Source organism: Orycteropus afer, unplaced genomic scaffold, assembly GCF_000298275.1.
Source record: "Orycteropus afer afer isolate SDZICR_OR568_19922 unplaced genomic scaffold, OryAfe1.0 scaffold00013, whole genome shotgun sequence".
In the NCBI taxonomy this organism is placed as follows: Eukaryota; Metazoa; Chordata; class Mammalia; order Tubulidentata; family Orycteropodidae; genus Orycteropus; species Orycteropus afer.
Genome location: NW_006921600.1, coordinates 9,898,323 through 9,912,513, shown reverse-complemented (window position 1 = coordinate 9,912,513; position 14,191 = coordinate 9,898,323). Strand labels below are relative to the sequence as shown.

Genomic DNA, 14,191 nt, shown 5'->3' with positions numbered 1-14,191 from the left:
ATCATGATGCTGCTTAATGGTCCAGTTGTGAGGATTTTTGTTTTCCTTATATTGAGGTGTAATCCATATAGCAGAGCCCTGGTAGCATAGTGCCTAAGCACTTGACTGCTAACCAGAAGGCTGGCAGTTCAAACCCACCAGCCACTCCTCGGAAGGAAGATGGGGCAATCTACTTCCGTAGTGATACTGCCTTGAAATCCAAGGAGGGGTCGCTATGAGTCAGGTCCGACTCTATGGCACATAACAACAACAGCAAGGCATACAATATTGATCTTTATGAGTTCCATTTCATTTTTGACAACTTCTCATTTTCCTGGATTCATACTTAATACATTCCATGTTCTGATTATTAATGGGTGTTTAGAGTTGTTTCTTTTCATTTTGACTCATGCTTCATCAGCAAATGAAGATCCTGAAAGCTTTACTCTGTCCACGTCAACTGTACCTAAGAAGCCAGCTCTTCCCCTCGGAAACCCAAGGAAGGGTTGGTATAAGTCGATCCGACTCAATGGCAGTGTGTTGTGTTGCATTCCAACCTGAAAGGGTCATTTTCTGCCACTGTATCAGATATTGTTCTGCTCCTATTCATAAGGTTTTTACTGGTCAGTTTTTTTCAGAAGTAGGCCTCTAGGTTCCATTTCCTAGTGTGTCTTAGTCTGGATGCTCTGCTGAAACCTGTCACCAATGAGTAACCCTTCTGGTACTTGAAATAGTGGTGACATAGGTTCCAGCATCATAGAAACAATCAATCCACCACTGTATGATAAACTGACAGTTAATTAGTGGACCAAACTCATGGGCACATAATGGGTGCCCAATAAATGCTTGAGTAAATAAATTGAAACTTGAGTAAATTTCAAACTAGAATATATCATATAGAGAGTGACACCTACTGGTGTAATGTGAGACTGCTACCTATTTCTGTTTTACAAAGTGACTATTCAGAAGGTTTTTCTTTACCCATGTTGGTTACCATGCAGTCAAATCGATATTTGACTCATAGTGGCACAGTAGGTAAGACATATGGTTGCTAACCAAGAAGAGATCAACAGTTTGAACCCACCAGCAGCTCCATGGGAAAAAACAAGGCATTCTGCTTCTATGAGGATATACAGTCTTGGAAACCCTATAGGGCACTTCTACTTTGTCTCATAAGGTTGTTATGAGTTGGAATCAACTCATTGACAGTGAGTTTGGTTTTTGTATGACAGAGTAGAACTGACTCATAGGGTTTTCTAGGCTGTAACATTTATGAAAGCAGATCACCAGGTCTTTTCTTTTGTGGAGCTTGTGGGTGGGTGTAAACTGCCAATTTTGGGTTAGCAGCTGAGTGCTTAACTGTGGTGCTACTAGAGCTTGTCTTTGCACATAGGGACAGTAATTCCATAACTATATCTTAATCTACTATTCAAAAAGAAGTAAATGACTTTGTATTCTTTAGTTGGGATTATAAGATCCTTTACTAATGTAAATGTGCAACTAGGAATTTAAGCATTAGGACTCTTGCACTGTAGGTAACCTGGGTGCGTTCAGAAGCAAGAATGATAAGGCTAATGAAGGTACTCAAAGTCATATTATATGAATAACAGCTGAAAAACAAGGGGATATTTAACTTGATGAGAATATGTAAAGGGCTGACCAGAAAAGAATGACTTTATCATTCAAATGAGGACACTTTTGAGGCTAAAATATGATATTAACATGCTGAAACAACAGGTGCAGACCAGGATCATCTTGGGCGGATTTGGTTGTATGGTTTCATGGAGCAAAGGTTGTTGTTGTTGTTGTTATGTGCCGTCGAGTTGGCCCCGACTCATAGCGACCCCCCCTCGGGTTTCCGAGGCAGTATCACTACGGAAGTAGGATTGCCCAACCTTCCTTCCGAGGAGTGGCTGGTGGGTTTGAACCATCAGCCTTCTGGTTAGCAGTCAAGTGCTTTAGCCACTATGCTACCAAAGCTCCTTGCATAAGACTTGTTTATTAATGTCACCACAGGATACAATAAGTAGAAGTTTCAGAGAAATGCGTTTTAGCTCAACATTGGAAGTACCTATCAAAAGTTTGGATTGGTCAAAGGGGGACTTCTGTAGATCTTAAGAGTTTCTTGTCATTAATGCAGCCATATGAGCTGAACATTTACATTAGGTAGATACATTCCTTGGAGAGATCAATCATGGAAGAATAGAAGGGCTGTGTATGCACAGGGAGACAGCTCAGAGGGGGCAGGAGTGCATGGGAGGGAAGGACACAGGGAAGAGATAACTATGGGGAGGAAGTGGGAGGAGAGTTGGGAGGGGAGCTGTTGCATTGTGGGAATTGTAGTCAATGTCATGAGACAAAATGTATGTGAGCTGCTGTATGGAAAGTGAATTTGCTCTGTATACTTTCACCTAAATCACAATAAAAATTAAAAGAAAAAGTTTTGTGTCATTAACAAACCAAAAAACTCATTGCCATCAAGTTGATTCTGACTCATAATGACCCTCTTTGGGTTACTGAGGTGGTAAATCTTTACAGAAGTAGATTGCCCAGTCTTACTTCCATGGAGTGGCTGGTGGGTTTGAACCACCAACCTTCTGGTTAACAGTCAAATGCCTTAGGCACTACGCCACCAGAGCTTCTTGTCATTACCAAAAACAAACAAACAAACAAACAAACAAACAAACAAACCCCAGTTAACAAAAAAACCAAACTCACTGCTGTCAAGTCAATTCTGACTCATAGCGACTCCTCCTAGGGTTTCTGAGGTGGTTAGATTGCCCAGTCTTCCTTCTGAGGAGTGCCTGTTGTCATAAAGGGTACTCAAATAACGGCTGAAGGACCACTGATGGTGATGTTATAGAGGGAATTCAAGCATGGAATAGATTTTTATGTTAGATAACGTTTAAAGGGTTCTTGTAGCCCTCAGATTCATTTACAAATAATTTTCATATAGCAATAGTAAGGTAAGATAGAAATTAATGGAAATCATGGTGGGATGAGAAAGATGGGTTTTTGTCATGTTCATACAAGTTTGTGCATGAGTGGGTGCATACCTACATGTGTGTGTATGTGTGTGTGTGTGGTATGTATATATGGAAGGTGTATCTGTTTATGCGTGCATAAAGATTATTTTAATATAAATAATGTATAGTTGAGATTGAAATCTGGGTTGGTAGTTTGACTGGTATTAAGATGCCCTAGGAGCTCTGGTAGCATAGTGGCTAAGACACTTGCCTGCTAACCAGACGGCTGGCGGTTCAAACCCACCAGCCACTCCTCGGAAGGAAGGTTGGGCAATCCTACTTCCGTAGTGATACTGCCTCGGAAACCCAAGGAGGGGTCGCTATGAGTTGGGTTTGACTCGACGGCACACAACAACAACAACAACAACAGGCCCAAGAATTTTTGAGAAAGATGATAACTTATCTGTTAAAAGGAGAAAGAAGTATGTAGTCTAGTAAGTAATGTCAATTTTCTGGTTTTGATATTTTTCACATATATGTCATCATTGGGAGAAGTTGGGTGAAGGGTATAGGAGACTTTGTACTATTCTTAGAACTTCCAGTGAATCTATAATTATTTTCAAAATAAAAGTAAAACAAACAAAGAGTAGGAGAAACATGAGTTTGAATATCAGAGTAATAATGCCAAAATTTGATCTCCATATGGCCAGTTAGTTCTTCTGGTTTATGTGTAGCCAGTGATACATTGTGTGTGTGTGTGTGTGGGGGGGGAGGGGTTCACAGAAGAACATTGAAGATGGTATGACTGTATTGCACAAATTCATTATTTCTCCTTGAAAAACAAATTAATTAAATAGGATGATTTATTAACATGAGATGTCAAGTCATTGTTATAAGAGTTGCCACATTCTTCATAAGCCTATCACAATTTATCAGGTCAGAACCTTGGTGTTTTATAATCAAGGTAGAGTCCTAACTTTATTCAGTGGTTTATAGGCAAAAGTCTTAGGTTGAGTAAGCATTACAAAAATTCAGGATTTTCTATCTTGTAGCTAAAATCTGATTGAGTTAATCTGTAGAAATTGTTCAAGTTGAGTAAATAATGAAAGACAGGTACTTTTTTTTTCCCCAGATGCCAAAGAATATTTTCTGTTATATGGAAAAAACTGCTTTCATTGGGAACATAGAATCATCAATATTTGGGTGTTTGCTCATTGAGGGAACATTGAGTTGAACTGGATTTATAAATATTTGTCCTTTATATAAATAGTGTTGCAAAAATATTACCTATTATCGTGAGTAATACCAAATTACAGTGTGTTAGACTTTTGCTCCTGAAAAAATACAGTAGATGTTCTTTATCCTACTCCTTTCACTAAGTAAGTACAGCTAAAAAAACTTTAGACATTATATAACAAATAAACATAAGAAGAGTCTGAAAAGTGGAAAGAAGAAGAAAGATTGGCTAGTGACCTGGGGACCCCAAAGACTACATGGCAGTGAGTTCTCTCAGTTTTCTTTTTGCCTCATATATCGCAGACTGGATGCTGGAGAAACTGGCAACTTGGATAAGCCAGTAGATGTAGACAAGAAAAACCCCAAAACAAAACAAAACAACCAAGAAAAGCTTGTTCTCTCTAGCTAAAGTACAAGGAGAAAGTCAGTTTGGCAAGACTGAAAACTTTCAGACAATAACTGCTTTACCCTAGGCAAAACCAAACTCACTGCCATAGAGTTGATTCCGACTGATAGCAACCCCCATTTGGTTTCCAGGGCTATAAATCTTTATAGAAGCAGAATGCCTCATCTTTCTTCCATGGAGCAGCTCATGGGTTTGAACCACCGACCTTTTTGGTTAGCAACTAAATGCCAGACACTATAGAAAAACGATGTTTCTACTCCCGCCTTTGCAAGCAAAGGCCAAGTAGAAAGCCTAGACTTCCCTCCTTGCCAGGCTGTAACAAGGTGCCTCAAACCCCCTCTTTGGGTTGTGCCAGAAAATACAAAGGAGGGAGCTGGGACTTTTATCCCCACTGGGTGGAAAGGAGACATGTCAGTTGAGACCATGTAGGGAGCTTGGATTTTCAGCCCCATCTAGTGGTAAGGAGGCACTCTTTTACTTCCCCACAGGGAGGTGTCGAAGGAGCACTGGTGGAGATCCAGAACTTTGTCCATTGACCAGTGTTAGTGAAGCATCCCCCATGAGTGTTGAGCAGTAATGAGGCATACTTTTCCTTCCTAGTCAGAGTGGTATCAGTGGAGACCTGAACTTTCCCTCCTATCTGACAACAAGAAATGACCCTCTCCTCCTATAGGTATCAATGAAAGAGAAGTGGGGAACCTCAGCTCCCACCCCCACCTGGAAGGAATGAGCTGGCACCTTCACCCAACTCCCATAACCATTAGACTTGCTAGAGGAGGATGGCTAAAAGATTTACCTAAGATCCAGATTTGCATAACATAATGCCCCAAATACCCAGGTTTCTGTTGAAAAACACTCATCCTATTGAGAACCAGGAAGATGTCAATTTCAATACTGAAATAACACACAGGTTACAATTTTCTGACAAGGATTTTAAAGCAGCCATTATAAAAATGCTTCATTGAGTAATCATGAACGTGCAAGAAACACATGAAAAAATTGAAAGCCTCAACAAAATAGATAAAGTCTCAGCTGAGAAATAAAAGATATAAAGAAAAACCAAATAGAAATTTTAGAACTGAAAAAGAAAAGAATAATAAACAATTCAATGGTCTTAACAGGAGAATGGATAGAAGAGACAGACATTGAACTTGAAGATAGTTCAGTAGATATCATTCAGTCTGAACAATTGTGAAAAAATAAATTGAAAAAAAAAATGAACACAGACTCAGAAACCTGTGGGACTAAATAAAAAGATCTAGCATTTGAGTCCTTGGAGTCAAAAGAAAGAGGGAGAGACTGAAAAATATTTGAAGAAATCATTGCTGAAAATTTCCTAAATTTGGCAAAAGACATAGACCTACAGATTTACAAAGATGAGTAAACTTCCAACAGGATAAATGGAAAAAATCTATTGCAAGCCTCATCATAGTCAAACTTCTGAAAACTAAAAACAGGAAAAATATTGAATGCAGTGCAAGAAAAACAACAATTACCTATAGGAGCTCTGGTGGCGCAGTACCTAAGGCATTTGACTGCTAACCAGAAGGTTGGTGGTTCAAACCCACCAGCTCTTCCATGAAAGGAAGATGGGGCAATCTACTTCCGTAAAGATTTGCCACCTCAGAAACCCAGTGGGGGTTGCTATGAGTTGGAATCAACTCGATAACAGTAAGTTTTTACAAGACAGACAATTATAGTGATGATGAATTTGTCATGAGATACCATGGAAGTCAGAGTGTCATAACATATTTAAGTGCTGTCAATCCAGAATTCTGTGTTCAGTGAAAATATCCTTCAGGAATGAAGGGGGAAATCAACACTAAGAGAATTTGTTGCTGGCAAACCTGTCCTAAAAGAATAACTTAAGAGAATTCTCTAAACAGAAAGGAAATGATAAAATAAGGAATTTTGGAATATTAGGGAGGAAGAAAAAATGAGGTAAAGGGTGAAAATTGATAAATACAATAGATATTCCTTTTCCTCTTGAATTTTCTAAATTATATTTTATGGAAATTATTAAACTGTCTGATATAGTTCTAAATATATATAGAGAAAATAGTTAAGATAATATATGTTATCAGCAGGTGAAAATGAACAGACATGAAGAGAAGTAAGATTTCTACACTTTACATGAAATAGTAAAATAATACTAGTAGATGATAAGTTATGTATATATGATGTAATAACTAGAACAGCCACTAAAAATGTTATACAGGGAGATACACTTAAAGACACTATAAAAAAATGGAATTCTAAATAATGTTAAAATAACTTACAAGAAGTTAGGAAAATGATGATAGAGAAATGAAATATGGAGAGAACAAACAAAAAACAAAAACAAAAAAAAATCTGACAAACATAAACCCTAAGATTTCAATGATTAGATTAAATATGAATGGTCAAAACACACACACACACACACACACACACACTCACTCACTGCTGTCGAGTCGATTCTGATTCATACCAACCCCTCCTTGGGTTTCTGAGATGGTATGGAAGTGGATTGCCCAGTCTTCCTTCTGAGGAGTGGCTGGTGGGTTTGAACTGCCAGCCTTCTGGTTAGCAGTCAAATGCCTTAGGCACTGTGTCACCAGAGGTCCTATAAATGGTCTGTTTGTTGTTGTTGTTATGTGCTGTGGAGTCGGAGCTGACTCATAGAGACCCCTCTTTGGGTTTCTGAGGCAGTATCACTATGGAAGTAGATTGCCCCATCTTCCTTCTGAGGAGTGGCTGGTGAGTTTGAACCGCCAGCATCCTGGTTAGCAGTCAAGTGCCTTAGGCACTATGCTACCAGAGCTTCCATATAAATGGTCTAGATATATCAATTAAAAGACAGAGATTTCAGAGTGAATTAAAAATGAGAACTACGTTGTGTCTGCAAGAAGCTCACTTCAAATATATTGATATGGGTAGATTTAAAGTAAAGGGATAGGGAAAATAAGTCTTTTGACGAGAGATTGGAGAAACCCTTGAGACTGTGGCCCTAAGATACCCTTGTGACCTGTAACTGGGGCTGTTCCCAGAGTCCACCTTTCAGCCAAACATTAGGACCATAAAATAAACAATAACACCTAAGAGAAACTTGTTCCTTAGAACAATCAATTAAATGAGATCAGTAGGACAACATTTTCCCAAAAGCAAAGATGAGAAGTTAAGAAAGGGTAGAAAATCCAGATGAAAGGAAATGGGGAGCCCAGAGCAGATATGGGGATGGTGTTGACACAAATGAGAGAGTGCTGACACATTGTAGGGAATGCTACCAACATCATGGAACACTTTATGTACAAACTATTGAATTCAGAGCAGCAGCCAGGGATCCAGGTGAGAGGAACAACCCAGGCCCCACCCCCACCATCCAGGAAAGTGGGGGAAAGAGAAACCAGAGGGCATGATGGAGTATAGCAGCAGCCAGGGATCCAGGTAAGGAGAGCTACCCAGGCCTTACTCCCACTAGCCAGGAAAGCAGGGTAAAGAGAAGCCAGAGGGGATGACAGCAGAGCAACAGCCAGGGATCCAGGTAAGAGAGGGAACCCAGGCCCAACCCCCACAAGCTAGGAAAGCGGGGGAAAGAGAAGCCAGGGGGAGGAAGAGTACAGCAGTGCCAGGGATCCAGATAAGGGGAGGGAAGAGAGGTTTCGAACAACTAAGGGAGACAAACTTGTTTGTCAGTTTGTCATACTATTGTGGCTTGCATGGTGCTGTGAAGCTTGAGGCTGTGCCACTGGTGTTTCAAGTGCCAGCAGGGTTGCACATGGTGCATAGGTTTCATTGCAGCTTACAGACTGAGACAGACTAGGAAGAAGCAAGGGGCCATCCACTTCTCAAAGAATTGGCCAGGGAAAACCTTATGAATAACAGAGAAACACTGTCTGATACATTACTGCGCAACTTTATGAATAGCGTGGAAACGTTATCCGATACAGTGCAGGAGACTGAGCCCCTTAGGTCAGAAGGCTTTCAAAATACAACTAGGAAAGAGTTGCATCATCAAAGTAGGACCAACCTACTTACTGATATGGATAAAGTAAAGCTTTTGAGACCTTCATTTTCTGACATGGCACGACTTAAATTGAGGAGAAACAGCTGTGAATATGCATTAATAATAGGAACATGGAATGTAAGAAGTATAAATCTAGGAAAATTGGAAGTTGTGAAAAATGAAATGGAACACATAAAGATTGATATCCTAGGCATTAGTGAGCTGAAATGGACTGGTTTTGGCCATTTTGAATCAGACAACCATACGATCTACTATGGTGGGAGTGCCAATTTGAAGAAGAATGGCATGGCATTCATCATCACAAAGGATGTTTCAAGATCTTCGCTGAAGTACAGCGCTGTCAGTGATAGGATAATAGACATACTCCTACGATGAAGACCAGTTAATACTACTATTATTCAAATTTATGCACCAACCACCAAAGCCAAAGATGAGGAAATTGAAGATATTTATCAACTTCTGCAGTTTGAAGTTGACCAAATGTGCAATCAAGATGTGTTAATTATGACTGGTGACTGGAATGCAAAAGTTGGAAACAAAGAAGAATCAGCAGTAGTTGGAAAATTTGGCTTTGGTGACAGAAATAATGTTGAAGATCACGTGATACAATTTTGCAAGACCAATGACTTATTCATTGCAAATACCTTTCTCAACAACACAAATGATGGCTATACACATGGACTTTGCCAGATGGAATCAGATGGACTACATCTGTGGCAAGAGGCAATGGAAATCTCAGTATCTTCAGCCAAAACCAGGCCCAGAGCTGATTGTGGAACAGACCATCAACTGCTCATATGCAAGTTCAACTTGAAGTTGAATACAATTAAAACAAGTCCACAAGAACCAAAATATGACCTGGAATATATCCCTCCTGAATTTAAAGACCATTGTGGTAGTTAAATTTGTATGTCAACTTGGCTGGGCCTGGTTGAGTGGCTGGGCAGATGGTGGTAGTTATTCCCCATAATGAGACTGGCAATCACCTCCATGGTGGGATCTACCATAAGCAACTGAGTAGCTAGCTGCCTTTGGATGTAGTCTGCTTCCTGTGTATAAGGAGAAGCCTTGGGGATAGTCTGTAGCTCATGGCATGCTTGGACCCTGCATGTACCTGTGCCATTGTTCAGCAGCCTGCCATGCTCTGCTGACTTTGGGACTTATAATGAACTTGAATTAATGGCCTGCTTTGTGATTTGGTAACATTAGGACTATGCCATTTTATTTGTTGACCTTGGGCTTCTTAGCCTCAGCAGCCAGTAGCTGCCTGAGTGAAGGAAGGCCTCTAGCTTCATTGGGCTGTGAGCAAGAGGCAGAGCTGAAGCCCAAAATCGAAGGGCTTTTGCACAGCTCTAGAGCCTGGCACTTTGAACTTGGACTTAAAGCCTCCAAATTGTGAGAGTATAAACTCCTGTTTGTTAAGGCTATCCCATTTGTGGTATATTCTTGTCAGAGCAGCACTAAGTAACCAGAACAGAGTATGGTACCGAGAGAGTGGGGTGCTGCTCTGACAGATACCTAAAATGAGGAAACAGGAGTGGAGTGCATCCTTGACCTGAGACCCTGGCAGAGACCCCGGCTTAGGGCATGAGAGACAGCAGGAGCCAAGTCAAAAGACCGGCATGAGAGACAGCAGGAGCAAAGCCAAGAGACTGGCATGAGAGAAGGCAGGAACAGAGCCCAGGGACCGGCATTAAACAGCAACAGGCTTACCAGCCCACAAAGGAGAGAGTCAGGTGCCATTGCACAGATGGCTTACTGATGGGAGTGGGTTGCCTTTGGGCATTAATTGGTAAAAGAGACCAGCTTGAGATTCAAAATGGTGTCTCGCCAGTGAGCATCGCGTTGTTTCGCTCTGGCATCTAAGAACTTTAAAAATTAGGTACAACAGTTTGAATTAAGACTTTTGGTGCTCTGAACAGCTCATTGAATCGGATCGCACCAAACACAGAAGAGCAGAATTGGAGGAAAGGCACAGGGAGATTTTTTAGGAAAAAGCTACTGCCGGATGATGAACAGGCACCTGAGAGAGACCATTAGAAACCTTTCTGAGGCAGTCACTGTCTGCTGGGCGGAGGTGGCAGCCTGAGATCCCCAAGCCAAGAACGAGATCACTTATAGCAGCTTACCAGCGACCAATACAATATTCCAGCGGGCAGCGGCAAAGACCTGTCTCCAGCGGCTGATTTTGTCAGTAATTTGGGTGATGAGGGTGCAGCGGGACATGGACACCATTGCTGAGACTCAGGTCAAGATGTCACTGGTGCACCAGAAAGGCTAACTCCCTCCCCTCCCAGCAGATTACAGAGTGGGTTTGAGTCAGACTGGGAGACACCGTGCTTTTCTTTGCCATGGTTATCGGGACCGCAGGTCACTGGCAGGTACTCCCCCAAATCCACCATAGCTAAAAATGCGCTCATCTTTGGTGCCACAGGTGGGCGGTATTGCAAACTCCAGAGCCGACCATTGCCGCTTGGGCAGGATTGCATTACCCCTGCGGGCAGATGGGGCACGGAGAGCAGAAAAACCACAGCTGAGCACGCTCACTCAAATTTTGCCCTGGAGCCATGCTTTGGTGCTGTGGGGCCGTGGAGGCGGAGGCTTTAAGAGTGCATGAAATTGGCAGAAATTTGTGGCCCTCTAATAATACAAATCTTTCCTGAGATTGAGCCGCGGTCTTGCAAATAAATACATCATAAGTAAGAGCCCGCTCAGGTACTCCCCCGAGTCCAACACACCTGAAATTGCATGCATCTTTGGTGCTGCAGGTGGGCAGTATCACAAACTCCAGAGCTGGCCATTGGCAGTCTGGCTGGATTGAGTCAGCACCGCGGGGAGAAGGGGCACAGAGAACAAAGAAACTGCAGTTGAGCCTGGTCCCCGAATTCTGCCTTGGAGCCGCGCTTTGGTGCTGTGGGGCCGTGGAGTTGGGGTCTTTGAGTGTGCCTGAAATTAGCAGAAATTTGTGACCCTCTAACAAGAGGAATTTTTTCCTGAGGTTGAGCCGCAGTCTTGCAAATAAATACGTTATCAATAATACCCAGGTCAAAGCCCTAGAAACCGATACCAGCAACGCTAAGTATTCCTTCTTCTGCTCCCACCTTCTCTGCCAATAACTTCACTCATTCAATAGAAGAAACCATTCAGCCAATTACCATAAAACCTCACTTTTTGAAAACCTCACGCTCTGTATGAGAAACAGAAACATACATCCACACTACACACAGTGATTCTACCATCACAAAGAGAACAGCAGAGCAATCCAGCACACCTGAATCAATATTAAGATAAAACACACCAGCTTCAGCTTTTCAAAATATTAAACGGTAAAACCAAGACAAAACAAATCAACATGTAACCAGCACCTAGAGACAACCTAAAGAAACAACGCTCTACCAGATTCCAAGGGCTTAAGAAGAGGTTCTGTTTTCCAGTAACCCCAAGAACTCTCTGAACCAGCACTACATGACTGAAAAGGTCTTAGTTTACACCTTTTTTTTTTCTTCTTCTTTTCTTCTCTAGTGATTAACCCTGATACTTGTGTTTTTTGGTATTGTTTTGTTTTTGCTTTTTTTCCTCCTTTTTTCTGTTTGCTAGTTTGTTTTCTTTCTTCATTATTCTCCTTCACTACCTTTTTTATTTTAGTGACCTATCCTCAGATATTGCATATTTACCTGTTTTCTTTTTCTTTTCTCCACTCTTTCTCTTTTTTTGGGTTACTCTTCCTGTGTGATTTCAGGGTGTATTTTTTGTCCATGTGCTTTTAGTTTTTTCAATGGTTATTCAATTGTAATTTTTGCCTAACTGAGTGGGAGACAACAACAGTCCCCATAAGATACAAGTAACCCACACCTCCTGCAGCTTCATGTACTGAGCAAGAGCCAGCACCTCCTTCTCCAGCAGCGGGCCAATGATAAAAAACACACCAAGAAGAGCCTGAATGACCCTTGGCTGCTCTTTACAATTAACAGAGATCTTAATACAATACCACGATGCCTCGATGCCTCGGAGACAACAGACCATCACAGTCCACACAATGAAGCAAGATAAAGTAGTAGAAATAAGGGAACAGGTTACAGACCCAGAACACATCCCTGAGGAAGAAGCAGCATAGGAACTCTCTGATAAAGAATTCAAAAGAATTATATTTAGGTATCTTCAAAGATTGAGAGACAGACCAAAGAAAACACAGGAAAAACCTTAGAAGAATTTTGGAAGAAAATACAAGAACAAAATGACCAAATAAATGAAAAATTAGAAATGATTCTAAATCTGCAGATAGAAATCCAGAAGATTAATACTAAATTGTTAGAAATACATAACACATTGGAAGGGCAAAGGAGAAGAATTGATGCGACAGAAGACAGAATTAATGAGATTGAAGACAAATACCTAAATACTTCTTTGGAAAGGGATCAATCAGAAAAAAAATCAAAACAAAATGAAGAAAGTCTAAGGTTCACGTGGGATACTATCAAAAGAAATAATCTACATGTCACTGGAATTCCAAAACAGGAAGAGAAGAATAAAACCACTGAGAAAATCGGCCAAGGTTTGTTGGAGGAGAATTTCCCTGATATGATGAAAGAGGAGAACATATCCATTCAGGAAGTCCAACAACCCCCAAACAGGATAGACCCCAAAAGAAAATCACCGAGACATATCATGAGCAAACTCACCAAAACCAAGGACAAAGACAGAATCCTGACAGCAGCACAGAAAAACAAAAAGTTACCTACAAAGGACAGCCAGTAAGAATAAGCTCTGATTTCTCATCAGAGACCATGCAAGTGAGAAGACAATGGGATGGTATATATAAAACCCTGAAAGAGAAAAATTTTCAACCAAGAATTATATTCCCGCCAAAACTGTCCTTCAAATATGATGGTGAAGTTAGGAGATTTCCAGATAAGCAGAAGCTAAGGGAATTTGTTAAAACCAGACGGTGTACTGCTTGCCAGCTCTGAGCTCCTCAGCCCCTGTGTCTGCAAGAGTCGATAAAAGCATCCAGCTTGAAGTGGAAAAGCCTCCAGCTTGACGTTTGATCCAGGAACTTTGGACTTGCCAGCTTCTATAAGTGTGTGAGCCATTTTCCTAAGATAAATCTCTATCTCTCTCTCTCTGTATATAAGCTTTACTGGTTTTGTTTCTCTGGAGAACCCAGTCTAACATATGAGGTGAATATTTACAGCAGGTAGATACACTCCTTGGAGAGAACATTCATGGGAGAAAGAAGAGCTGTTTATGCACAGAGAGACATCTCAGGGCAGGCATGCATGGAGGGATGTACACACGGAAGAAGTAACTATTGGGAGGAACTGGGAGGGGAGCTATTGCATTGTGGTAAATTGTAGTCAGTGTCATGAGACAAAGTGTATGTGAACTGCTGTATGGAAAGTGAACTTGCTTTGTAAACTTTCACCCAAATAACAACAACAACAACAACAACAACAAGAACAACAATAATAAAAGACAAGAAAAAAAGAAAAGACCAAAATGGATGTCAGAAGAGACTCAGAAACTTGCCCTTGAATGGAGAGTAGCTAAAGCAAATGGAAGAAATGACAAGATAAAAGAGCTGAACAGAATATTTCAAAG

The 14,191-nt window shown here is 41.0% G+C and overlaps 1 protein-coding gene across 1 annotated transcript in view; it reads left to right on the top strand.

Annotated features, from left to right (window-relative positions):
- Window positions 1–14,191, top strand: part of RPS6KC1 (ribosomal protein S6 kinase C1) — a 315,271-nt gene that overhangs the window by 183,212 nt on the left and 117,868 nt on the right. The window lies entirely within an intron of this gene.